The 13,222-nt window shown below is 38.6% G+C and overlaps 1 long non-coding RNA gene across 4 annotated transcripts in view; it reads right to left on the minus strand.

The window, feature by feature from the left end:
• The window catches only part of LOC114211496 (uncharacterized), a 178,194-nt gene that overhangs the window by 97,331 nt on the left and 67,641 nt on the right, over positions 1-13,222 (minus strand). For all 4 annotated transcript variants that reach the window (XR_015767914.1, XR_015767915.1, XR_015767913.1 and 1 more), the window contains one exon: positions 9,177-9,318. This is a non-coding gene — a long non-coding RNA (uncharacterized LOC114211496). The remainder of the gene's footprint in view (positions 1-9,176; positions 9,319-13,222) is intronic.

A 13,222-nucleotide genomic window follows, 5' to 3' on the forward strand; every position in this document is an offset into this window, starting at 1 on the left:
CATAGAATCTTGCTCCAGTGGTCATTGCCTTCTTTGTCTGGATCAAATATCCCTTTGCCTCCCTTCTGTAAGAACGCTCATAATTGCATTTAAAGGCCCCCTAGGTGATCCAGAATAGCTCTGTCTCAAGATCCTTAATTTAATCACATCTGAAAAGTCTTTTTTATCATATAAGCTAACGTTCACAGATTCCAGGGATTAGGATCTAGATATCTTCTGGAGCCATTATTCAATCTATCATGGTCTGTTATCCTCCTTTCCGTATTTTAACTTGTTTTACTAAAACAAGTTATTTGTATATGTTTTTAAGCCTTTGTACCTCAATAATAGAACTTTCTGTTATCCTTATTTATTCTATTTTTCATTCACTTACTCTTTCCACTTAAAGTTGAGTACCTCCTTTTTGCCAGACAAAGCAATAATCAGAGCAGACAGATATGGCACAGATGTTGAAGTGATTAGACAGGAAATTTAAGATAACTATGACTAATATACGAAAAGCTCTAGCGGAATGAGTAAGCAACATGTGAAAATAAATGGGTAAAGTGAGTGGAAAGACAGAAAATATATTAAATAATCAAAAGGAAATACTACAAATCAAAAACACTAGCAGAAATGAAGAATGTCTTTGTTGGCCTCATTAGTAAGCTGGAACACAGTAAAGAAAGAATCAGTGAGCTTTCATATAGGTCAACAGAAATTTCCTAAAGTGAAATCAAAGAAAAATAAGTATTTTAAAAAATAGAGCAGAACATCCAAGAACTGTGAAACAATATGAAAAATATAAGTACACTTAATTGGAATACCAGAAGGAAATGAGAAAAAGAACAAAGCAGAAGAAATATTTTAAGTACTATTTACCAGGTAATTTCCAAAATTAGTGACAGACACCAAACCACAGATTCAGGAAGCTCAGAGAACACCAAGCAGAATTAAAAAAAAAAAGAAAGAAAGAAAGAAAGAAAGAAAGAAAGAAAGAAAGAAAGAAAGAAAGAAAAAGAAAGAAATCATCTTAAATGTACACATATCCTTCAAACTGCAGAACGCTAAACACAAGTAAAAAAATCTTGAAAGAAGCCAGAGGGAAGAAAACACCTGACCTCTAGAGGAGCAAACATAAGAGTTATAGTGCACGTGTTGCTAGAAACCATGCAAGCAAGAAGAGAATGGAGTGAAATCGGTGAAGTATGGAAAAAGAACCCCCAACCTAGAATTCTATACATAGCAAAATTATCTTTAAAAAGTGAAAGAGAAATAAAGGCATTCTAAGAGTTTTTGTCAGACAAATAAAAACATGGAACTTACCACCAGCAGAACTGTAGGCAGAAAGAAAAGGATATGGTCAGAAACTTGAGTCTACATTAAGAAAGGAAGAGTGTCAGAGAAGGAATAAATGAAAGCATGAAGGTCGGTTCTGTGTGTCCACTTGGCGGCGCTCTGGTCTTCAGTTAGTCAATCAAGCACTAATCTAGGTGTTGCTATGATAGTATCTTGTAGATGTGATTAAAGTCCATAATCAGTTGACTTTAAGTAAGTGCGATTATCCTAGATCATCTGAATGGGCTGATTCGATCAGTTCAAAGTTTTGAAGAGCAGAGCCTGTTTTCCTAAAGAAGAAACCTCACATGTGGACAGTGGCTTCAGCTTTAGGTAGACCAGAAATTCCAGCCTGTCTTTCAAGGCAGCCTGCCCTGTGGATTTTGGTCTCGCCCAGCCAGTATAAAATACATGTCTGTAATATGTATGTATGTATCTGTGCATATATATCGTTGGAATTTTAATTTGAATGTGTTTGTGAGTGAAACTGATTATTTTTTCATGTGTTTAATTCTTGGTTTACAAGGGTAGCTTTTCTTTGAAAATTGGTTCTTGGTGAAAGGAAGGGGAAAAAAGGAAGGGAAAAAAGGAAAGAAGGGAAGGAAGGAGGGAGGGATGGAGAAAGACAGGGATAAGGAACACTGAACAGAGAGTGGACTTCTCATTTTAACAGGTTTAATTGTATTTATATTATTCCTAAGTTTGCTTTAAAATTTTTAGTCTAGGGACACCTGAGTGGCTCAGTTGGTTAAGGGTCTGCCTTCAGCTCAGGTCATGACCCCGGGGTCCTGGGATCGAGCCCCAAGTCAGACTCCTTGCTCAGCGAGGAGCCTGCTTCTCCCTCTGCCTCCGTCCCTCCCCCAGCTCGTGCATGTGTGCACGCTCTCTCTCCCTCAAATAAATAAATAAAATCTTTTTAAAAAAAAAATCTTTGTATCTAGTTTTTTAAACTTCTACTTTTAATCTTTGTAGTTTTAATTAATATTAACGTTTTAACTGTTTTCAATCACTTCATTTTTTAAATTACCATTCTTAACCTTTTATTCCCCCCAGGGAACTCCATTTCAATTTCCTCTTCTTTTATACAAACTTTATCTATTGACTGTGTTTCCAAGGAAGCACGTTCTGACTGCAGCGGGAAAAGCCAGCAAACATGAGCGGTGGGGAAATTACCCTGCTGCCTGTATTATCTGCTGCTGCATAATAATCACCCAAAATTGCAGTGGGTTAAACACCATAGTCATTGCTTATCTCTCATGATTTCTGAGGGTCAGGAATTCACACAAGGCACCCCAGGGCAGCTTGCCTCTACTGCAGTATGTCTGGGGCTTCACCTGGAAAATTTAAAGGCTGGCACCTGGAATCATCTGAAGGCTTGCTCATTCGCAAGTCTGACATTTGATTCCAGCTGAGACCTGAGCTATGGCAGTTGGCTGGGACAGGTACACATGGCCTCACCATGTGGCCTGGGCTTCTGCACAACAAGGTGGCTGAGTTCTAAAAGTGAGCAAGCTGAGAGAGAAAGAAAGACAGCACGATAGAATCATACTCCCTAATTATAACCTAGACTTGAAAGTCACGCAGCATCACTTCTGCCACATTCTGTTGGTCAAGGCAGATGCAAACACACATCTAGTTTTAATGGAGAGAGAATACTGTCAATGTCATATTCTCTGAAGAGCATACCAAATGGGATATATATTGGTGAACCCATATTAGAAAATATAGTTTGCTAGAATGCCAGATGCATCGGAAACAATCCTTCAAGTTCTTCCTAAATGAAACTTCATGCCTTCCAAGTTTGGCTATAAAAATAAATAAATAAATGCAGGAATAAATGAATGAATGAATGAATGAATGAATGACTTCCCCTGGTTAACTTGGGAAGATTTGGGGTAATACAGTTCTCTGCCCTCCATTTGGTTCATTGATGATTATCAACCACTCACACATTCTACACATATTTGAGAGTGCCTGTCACATCTCAGTCACCATGCTAGGGTCTGGAGAAATAATGACAACATTACAGAATCTCTGTCCTTAATGAACTACAGTTTTGTAGGAATTACAAAGAGTAAACCAGAAATTATAACTCAAATATGTTTTGTATGAGAACAATGTGAAATAGTGTTCTATGGAAGTATCTGGGAGATACTCATTACCTAGCCCTAGGAATTGGGAACAACTTCCCAAGGGAAGTGACATCTAACCTAGAAAGAATGAATAAGTAGTAGGAGTTAGCCAGGAAATATGTATCCATGATGCAGGAAGGAGTGGGGGCAGAATTATTCAAAACAGAAGGAAGAACACATTCCACAGTTCCAGAGGCAAGAGAAAGTATGGCTTGATGGCAAACAAGCAAATAGTTAGTTTATTATGGCTGAAATGTTTGTTTTGAAAACAGTCATGGAAATAGTTGAGATTAAATTGTTAAGAGCTAGAGCGAGAAAGGTATTGTGGGGACACCTGGGTGGCTCAGTCGGTTAAGTGTCCGCCTTCGGCTCGGGTCGTGATCCCAGGGTCCTGGGATCAAGTCCCGTATTGGGCTCCTTGCTCAGGGGCTGCTTCTCCCTCTGCCTGTTGTTCCCCCGCTTGTGAGAGCACTCTCTCTCTTTCTCCCTGACAAATAAATAAATCTTTAAAAAAAAAAAAGGTATTATAAGTCTTGTTAAGGAATTTGGATGTACCCCATCAATCAGATCTTTTAATCCCAACCTGTTCTACCCAGGGCTTCAGATATTCTAGGCAAAGCAGCTGGGGCTATGTTCTCCAGTACAAATACTCCTTCAGGCTCTACTCCATCCTCTACTTTCCCCACAGAGGGCAGGAAGAGACCAAAGAAGGAGGCAAACCATCCCAGATTGGTAGGCCGCAGTTTTAACAAGCAAAGGAACTTACTTACAAGGCCTATCTTTGGCAGCCATAAGACAGGTAGACCTCTCGATCAGCCAATCAGAATCTTAAAAGTATACGATGGCCTTAAAAGTATACTTATAAAAGTATATAAAGCCACATATGTCATCCAGATAGTCGAAACAACACATTGCTCTCTCAAGGCTGTGTCCTTGAAAATCCCACCCACTTTGGAAGAGGTGGACAGAGCCTACACTCTAAGGGTGGGGGAGGGGATGAGGAGATCTGATTGCTTGGATCCAGCTCAGGGTCAACCAACAGTCACATTTACTTGATGACCTCCCCCAACATTTATCAAAATACAGGAGATAACAACTGTTGGCAAGGATGTAGAGAAAAGGCAACCCTAGAATACAGTTGGTGGGAATGTAAATTGGTACAACCATTATGGAAAACAGTATGGAGGTTCCACAAAACATTAGAAATAGAACTACCATATCATCCAGCAACCCTACTTCTGGGTATATATCTGAAGGAAATGAAATCAGGATCTCAAAGAGATATCTGTACTGCCATGTTCATTGCAGCACTATTCACAATGACCAAGATATGGAAACAACCTAAGTGTCCATCAACAGACAGAGGAATGGATAAAGAAAATGTTTTGTATATATATATATGTATATATATGTGTGTGTGTGTGTATATATATATATATATATATAGCCATAAAAAAGAAGGAAATCCTGCCATTTGCAAAAATATGGATGGACCTTGAGGGCATTATGCTAAGTGAAACAAGTCAGACACAGAAAGACAAAAAGACAGATACTCTATGGTCACACTTAACATGAGGAATCTAAAAAAAAAAAAAAAGCAGACCTCATAGAAAGAGAGTAGAGTGGTAGTTGCCAGCGGATGGGGAATGGAAGAAATGGGGAATTGTTGGTCAAAAGGAACCAACTTCTAATTATAAGAAAAATGAGTTCTGGGAATCTAATATTCAGCATGGTGACTCTAGTTAACAATACTATATTATACACTAAAATGTTGCTGAAAGAGTAGGACTTAAATGTTTTTACCAGACACAAAACATATTGTAATTATATGAGGTGATAAATGATCTAACCATCACATTGTGCACCTTAAATGTACATAATGTTATGTGTCAATTATATTTCAATAAAGCTGAAAAAAATTCTACTTTAAAAAATCCCCTATATGGGGGCACCTGGGTGGCTTAGTCAGTTAAGCGACCAACTCTTGATTTTGGGCTCCAGTCATGATCTCAGGGTCATGAGATTGAGCCCTAAGTCGGGGAGTCTGCTGGGGATTCTCTCTTTCCCTCTGCCCCTCCCCCACCCCCACTCATGCTCTCTCTCTTAAAAAAAAATTCCCTGTGCAGTCTTGGTGTGCAGTCGGAACTCAATGAATGTGGGAGGATTTCTGGATGAGAAGCAGCAGGTCGTACCAGAAAGAGTACTGAGTTCTACCATTAACTTACATAAGTCACTTTTCTTCTGAGTCTTAGCTTCTTTTTTATCAAATGAGAAGATTGGTCCTTTAATCAGAAACCCTAGTGTTAAATAATTTGGTGCTAGCCCTGTACCTTTAAATCCAGCACACTCATATTGTTTTTTTCTCAGAAGGAACATATTGCTTTGGAAGAGCCCAACCAGAGAGCTATAGAAAGAGAGAAATATTCTACTTATTCAACATATCAGTTTATATAAAAATAGAACAGACTCAGAAAACACTAAAGCATGATAATATTTTAAATGCCTAAGTGAAAATAGTATGTATATGTTAAAACCCTGAAAGCAAAGAATTAACTTCCTCTGATATCTGGCAGCCCCAGAAAAGGGTGCTAGATTATGTATTTGCTTGTTTGGAAAGCCATTTATATTCTATTCAGTGCTGGAAGATTTAGAACATCATGAAAATGTTTCAGCTCTTAAGGAAGAAGAAAAGGAAAGAAATAATAAAGTTAATCCTTGGATTAAATGAAAAAAATTAAAGGAAGAAGAAACAAATCTCAGAATATAATAAAAACAGGTATCTCCCAAGAGGAAAGGGGAGTATATCATGCAGGTAAATGCAAACTTAATAGGAAGAAAGATAAATTTATAGTAGATTTTCCACATTACCAAAACACACAACCAAACAAACACCAGAGCTTCGCTCTATAGATTTGAATACATAATTGTTTCACGGTCCTGCTAAATGAATTCAAACCTATAATTGTTTAAGTTCCTATTGTATGCGAAGTTTTGCAAACTCTCAAATACATTTGGGGAAAAAAAAAGCTACACTCAGCTGTGGCTTGAAAACAATCAAAAGACATTCAATAGCATTTCTCAAGTTATAAGAAAAATACTCAAGTATGGTTTATTCTAATTTAGACCAGCATCCACTTAAACCCAAATCTTGCACAGCTCTTCATTCGAACATTAAAACTTACTTTTATTAAAAACTTCAAAAAGCATTCTTTTTGCATTTTCAATATTCCCAGCGAGATGCATTATCTGTACTGAATTTATCATTCAATGTAGCAGTAGCAGGTGGTCCCAGAGGCTTAATGAGGATTTGCTTATAAGCGCAGGGGGAAAACTGCAAGGAAAATGCCTTCATTCTGGACACTTACCTTTCTAATCTGTCTCAGTATGCTACCTTTTAGCTAAAGTTTCATCTTTATCCCTGACAGAGATCAGGCTGAAATAGCGGGGCTTATCAACAATGACTGGAGAGAACGGTGTTCGAATCTTACTTTGGCCCCGTTTTCCCAGACCATATCCTCTATAAATGGAGAAGTTAGGGAGCTTCCGTCCAGAGGCGACTCTACAGATAAACAGGCAGGCGACATCCAAATGGTTCCAGATGGGTTACTATACCATGGAGTCAAGTTTTTAAGATAATTTTAAAGGGCGAAAGGCTATAAAAAGGAAAGAGGAAGGGATTTTTTTTTTTTTTTTTTTTTTTGCAGCTGATGTTCCAGAAAGGAGAGCTAATGTCGTCAAATATGACATACGTTTAATAAGTCACCCTCTGGCCAAAGGTGACTAGTTACTTTAGAAGGTAATCCTCTCTGAATTTGACTAGAAAAACTTTTGACCGGCTAGTATCACTTAAATAAATTTTGGTTTTAAAAAATACAAGCAGAGAAACACTGGTAGCCTGGTGATCTCCCATTCTCCCCTAGCTTCTCTATTCCTGTGTATATTTCTCTTTTCTGCTACGATCCCCAACTGCTATATAAGGAAGTGAAGCCTCCTTTGTTCTGCTGAGTACTTTTATGAGTTTAGGTTATGCAAGTTTTTTGGGGGGGGGATGGGGGTGAGGGATGAGAAATGCTTTGCAAAAAGCAGGAAAACGATTTTGAACTCTGTGGTCGATGTGGAATTAAAGAGAGGCAGAAAAATAGAGGACTATATGAGTAAAGGCTCCAAAAACTAACAGAAATCATGAGGCAACTTTTAGATGCTCAAATCCATGATTTTGGCAAGAGTCTTAGAAAACAATATTTGGATATCAGGAGCATGAGAAGCTTTATTTCATATCTGGGTTACACACCAAAATAAGCACTGGAGCATAGAGGGGTCTGAATGTAGAGACTGAAATCACTGGCACTGAACAAGGTCAGCTGGAATTCATTATGGGAAAAGGTCCTTGAGACTTTGGTCTCGAAGACGTCTCTAGAGTCATTTAGCCCATCCCTGCCATTGCACTGGGACCCATTCAAACCACCACAAGCAAACAGCATTCCTTAGGCACCCTTCCTCATGAGAGAAGAGTCCACCACCTTCCCCACAAACATCTCCCAATTCTCACCATGCAGGGCAATATCTACCAAGGATCTACACAACTGAATGACTCCCTAGTGCTTACAGATTTACCTACCATTTAAAATCAGTAGAACTTGTCAGCTTTAATGAATTAATCCGTTTTCCTAAGAAACGTTTTAATAATTTAGCTATGAGATTAATAATAGAAGGTATTGCTAAAACTACAGCTAATCTGTTTCCCAGAAGGAATTAGCAATTATTTCAGGACTTCCAAATACCTTTTCTCTTGACTTAAGGTATGATTTCAAATTTGGTTTCTCCTAGAGTGAAGAAATATTTTATGAAAATGTGCTGGCAGAAAAGTCTCTTGTCAGCGTCGTTTGCAGTGTATTGGGATAGAATCGCTGCCGACTGAAATGGGTCTGCTGTGCCCCTCCAGACCAAAACAGCCAAGAGGCTAACACAAGCCATTCAAGCACATCATTAACATTTAGTGACACTCAGGGTTGGAGGTGGCCTCAAACGGAGACAAGGCCAGGGTGACTAAACTGTATTTTGAACATGATTTCATTTAGCCATCACAGTTAGTTCACTCTTTTTTAATCTTTAACTTGTGAAGTGACAAAAATGAAGGCAGGTTTTAAGAGAGAGAAAGGAACTAAAATAATTCATGAGCTCAGCACACATATATTGAATAATGCAACATTTACCATAATTAGAAATAGTCCCCTTTTTTGTTTTAAAAATGCTTGCTTCTTTTTAAATTGAAAATAGACACACGAGTGCTACAACAAAAACAGTACTTCTGTACACTTCTGAGGCCCCAAATTTTTCTTTCATTCACCAAAATGAAAGAGATAACAAAGTTTGGTTTTTGTGTACAAATAGCATTCATAAAAACATAATTATACTACATGTTAAATAATGGTCTATTTTAATTAATAGCTGAAAAGAAACATTTTAATTCTCATTTTTTTTATTCACACATGACTGGGAAGTGTCCTACTCTGATTAATTTTATGTCACTGTTTTTCTTCCTATAAATTCGCGCAGATCACGCACTACAGAATAAAGACGTTTACTACCTAAAAAGCCTTTGCAGCAACTGTCCATGGAGATGAACTTGTTCACTTTAACTATAATCAAAGCATTGATAAAAACCAAAACAATTTTGGAATGAGAAAGAGTTTAAGGTGAAAATAGAAAAAAAAAAAAAAAGCTTACTTTTCCAAATGACTCCAAACAGGTAAATGTTGATACAAGGCCACATCTTCATCCATCCGGGTTTAGTTTCTAGATGTTACTTCCCCATCCTGGACCATTCGCTGAGGAATCCTCCCAACCAAGTCCACGGGTGGAGAAGGACCTACAGGTGTTTCCAATGGAGTCAGTGCAGTACCAGCCACAAATGGAGGCCATAAGAAAACTCAGTACCGTTTGATTTAATTCATTTAGAACATTACTCTTAGACTACAATAACATAATTTAATAGAAATAGATGTATTTATGACAGAAAGTGTTTGGTCTCAGATGTTAAACGATTAATGGTCATAGATTTTGTTGATGCTGATGCCATTATCTTATCCTGACTGCGTATATTACATTGACCCATCTCCAATTGATCGTGCCCTTCTCTCCTGGAAAAGCCCTACTTGGAAGCTGGTAATTCTGTTTGCCTCCAAGGAATGGTTTCTGGTTTTCTTTTTTGTTTGTTTTGGTTACAGTGGAGTTTGGCTTTGTTCGCGTCTGTCCTTGACTGACTTTATAATCTTCAGATTTTCTGGTATGTTAATGTCCTCGTGTCTTTAAAATACAGTCTCTTTTGTGAGAAATTCTATGGAGTAGCTACAAAAAGTCAAGAGGAAATTAACTTTTAATAAAAGTTAGCCTAAGGGGAATGTCACTTCCTTTGTTAGTGACTGCTTCATTAACAGGATTGTAACTCAGTTCAGACCAAAGCAAAGTATGAAGATGCCTTCTTGGGAGCTTCTGGGAACAGTGCGCCTGCCTAGGGGAGCTACTAGATGGAACAGCATCTCTTGCTCTGGACTTTGTCATGTCTGGAGACTGCTATGGCATATTACTATCTACACAGAGAGCCAACACTAAGAATTGCAGATCACAGATGGAAAGAATACGGATCTCTATAACCTCATTGAGGTGGGACACAACCATCCCTTAAGGGTGGTAACCAGTGTCCTACTGCTGGTGTTCCTGTTTTATAAGAAAGTGAACTTCATTAGTACTTAAGCCAGTTTGAGTCAGAGCTTCTATTACTTTCAGATGAAAGGACTCTAACTGATGTAACACACTTAACCACATTGATTTAGTTCTTATTATGAACAAGACCCCATGCTACTTCCCTCAGATTCTCATGAGCTTCCCCAAAAGATGTGAGAAATAATACAACTGACTTTGTGGAAAAACCAGTGGACTGTGTAATTTTTAATGAATAAGCTCTACTTAATGTTAAATCACAATTTTAGGGCGCCTGGGTGGCTCAGTTGGTTAAGCAACTGCCTTCGGCTCAGGTCATGATCCTGGAGTCCCGGGATCGAGTCCCACATCGGGCTCCCTGCTCAGCAGGGAGTCTGCTTCTCCCTCTGACCCTCCTCTCTCTCATGCTCTCTGTCTCTCATTCTCTCTCTCTCTCAAATAAATAAATAAAATCTTTTTCAAAATTTTTTAATAAATAAATAAATCACAATTTTAAAATGGAAATATAAACACTGCTATAATAGCACAGAATATCTGGAGCTCCTAACCAGAAAACAGGAGTCTTACACCTCTTTTGCTTAAAGAACACAGAAATGGTCAAACAGTATAAGACTCTTTTTCCTCTTGAAGGGACTGTTGATCTATCAGTCCTGTTGATGACCAAGTATTTGGGTGGGATCAGAATTGGATTCCCTGGGCTTGAATGGGAACAGGAGAGGCTGTGAATACTCACAGCCAGAGGGACAACCAGACCAAAGACCACTGGCGGGGCGGGGGGGGGGGGGGGGGCGTTTGAAGGTCCAAGAGACAGAAGCCAAGTGTCAAATCCAAGGGTAAAAGGCAAGAATCAATGCCAGGACCAAAAAGCTAAACAAACTTGAAAGTCAAAATTCAAACTAATTAGAATGAGCCCAACAAAACATGGTTTCCAGAACTGTCTCCACCACTTCTGGGTGTTCATACTTCCTTGACGGAGCCAGCAGGTGTAGGATGCTTGGAAAGATGAAAATGACTTCAAAGACTAAGGCTGGGCAGACGGCCAAGGGTCTCAAAATCAAAACCAAGTTTTAAGCACTTAAATGTGGATAACTATAACGGCATGAAGCAAAGTATCTGTTGCTGTGGAGAAAATCTGAAAGCAGAATTTCTCTCTTGGTGCAGCAGAGGATCTCTAGTGAGAAATAATGCAAGAAGACACATGTGTTACGGTAATTATAAAGGTAAATAACCCTCAAGTACGTTCAAGGATCCTAAAGTTCTAATAATGCTCGATCATTGAGAAAGAGCAGAGATCAAGTGTCTTTTGCATAATTCTTCCAACAAAAGACATCGAGATTAACTGAAATTCAAGTCTGGACTGGGGGACAGCCATCTGGAAAACACCACTGCAGATCTACTGCACGGCGCGTCAGTCAGCCTGCAGAGATGAAGGGAACTGTCGCTTGCCGGGGATGATGTTATGTATTGTGGGCCATATCTATCGGTGCATTCGAATGACTGTCAATATCCAAACTTGAAATAATTCCAGTGACAGGAATAAACATTAAATATTTACCAGCCAGTGCACCACTGGATCAATGGGCTCATCTTCCTCCCTTGAGTACACACAATAATAAATGAATAGGCTTGGACCAGCAAGAACGGTTTGCCATAAAATTGGAAATCAATGATACCACTACGGTTACATGACTAAAATAAGCAATAAATGGAGGCTGCTGTCATTTTTTTTAGAAAATACTACAATAACAAGGAAAGGAAAACAAGGGAAAGGGAAATTTTCCTTGTATTTGCTTTATTTATTTTGAATTTTTTAAATGAATTCTTACAGAAGTCCCAGGCTATGTGTACTTTTCAAAACGACATATTGTCCCAAACTAACAATGTCTCCTAATCCTAAATCAAGTTCTTGTCAATCTGTCCCTAAAAATATTTTAGGTTCAGATTCTCAGTTCTTGTCTCTGCCGAGAAAATGTCTGATGACTAAACATCTTGAGGAGGAATGGAAGACAGAGTTGCAATAAATAGTGTCATAGGAAGAAAAATATGTGTGTTTTCTTTTCATCTTTATTTTATTCTATCAAATCTCATGCCTTACAAGTTCTGCTGAACCAAAAAAAGTGCTCAAGTCATGACTTATACCGTGGAAAATTCTCGTGTCGATGCCTTCTCTCAGAAATAACGAGAGCGGGCTCTAGGAGCTGATCTAACTAGTCTTACAAGCTTACTTGAGCCAACGGTTAATAGTAAGATTGTGACTACAGTACTGCGTCCAGTCAGCAGACCGGGTGAGATCTTCCAGCTGCATGACAATAGCACCTTCAAGGCCCAAATCAAGTGGCTAAGTGATAAAACCAGATGGAAGACATACTGGAGAAAATGCCGCGGCGAATCAGCCAGAAGCTGCATCCGTGACCAGTGCGTTCTTCCTCCCCTGAACCAAAGAGTTGGTCCCAGCCAACTCCAAGGAGGAGACAACAATGGCAGATGAAACTAAGGGGACACATTGGTACAATCAGAAAATACGTCTCCTCTTCCAGAAGAGAATTGGCGCTAACTCAAGGGAAAGATAAGTTCCAATTTATTACAAGCCGGGAGCCCTACAAAGTTGAAAGCCAGTTCAGGGGCCTAAAAATACTTTGTTTCTTCTGTTGCTAATTTTGAATGTTGCTTTTCCCTGTGCGATTATATTCAGCAGGATTCAAAATATTTGAAATGAACAAAGGGACTTGTTAGCTCTTTTCTTTATCATAAAGCCCATTCTTTACCATTTTATGTAGTCTGTTTCTCTATTTTCTATTTTCTTATGTACAAAATTTCAGAAAGCCCTCTAAATGTTAGATTATTTTCCTATAGAATTTATCTTCTTGTGAAAGTTCCAAAGCCTGTAGAACATACTTCTGAAAAGATGTGAAAGCATACATATGTCAACAGTAGGAGTTATTCAGTTCACAATGCCCCTATGATTACTCACTGAAGTTGTCAATAGGTAGGTCCATTCAGTGTCAGGGTTTTTTTGGTTTTGGTTTTTCTCTTTTCTTTCTTTGTTCCTCCAG

This window comes from Eumetopias jubatus, unplaced genomic scaffold, assembly GCF_037043125.1.
Source record: "Eumetopias jubatus isolate StellerSeaLion01/CBP00866 unplaced genomic scaffold, mEumJub1_p1.0 scaffold_3, whole genome shotgun sequence".
Taxonomy (NCBI): Eukaryota; Metazoa; Chordata; class Mammalia; order Carnivora; family Otariidae; genus Eumetopias; species Eumetopias jubatus.